The sequence below is a fragment of the Penaeus monodon genome, chromosome 23, assembly GCF_015228065.2.
Source record: "Penaeus monodon isolate SGIC_2016 chromosome 23, NSTDA_Pmon_1, whole genome shotgun sequence".
Lineage (NCBI taxonomy): Eukaryota > Metazoa > Arthropoda > Malacostraca > Decapoda > Penaeidae > Penaeus > Penaeus monodon.
The window spans coordinates 40397608-40397913 of record NC_051408.1 but is presented as its reverse complement, the minus strand read 5'-3'; positions in this window follow the sequence as shown (position 1 = coordinate 40397913).

The following is a 306-nucleotide window of genomic DNA, read 5'->3' as shown; positions in this document are numbered from 1 at the left end:
TTTCATTTTCATTGACAATCCAGACGAAAATTCTTTCAAATAACCCACGTTTTCTCCATCCCCTCAACTCAAACGTGAGGAACAATCATGCCAACTCCTGTTCCAAAACCAAGCCTACATCCCCGTGCATCAGAATGGTCCAAAACCATTCAAAAAATGAATCAAAATCTAAGACTTTTGATATAAAAATGATCAACCACCTGCTGGTCACACCAAACGGTCTCTCGCTTATTCATTTGACATTTTCTCCTTAAATTCTATCAATGACCAAAGAATTTCATGGGAAGTGATAAGTTTGATCATTAT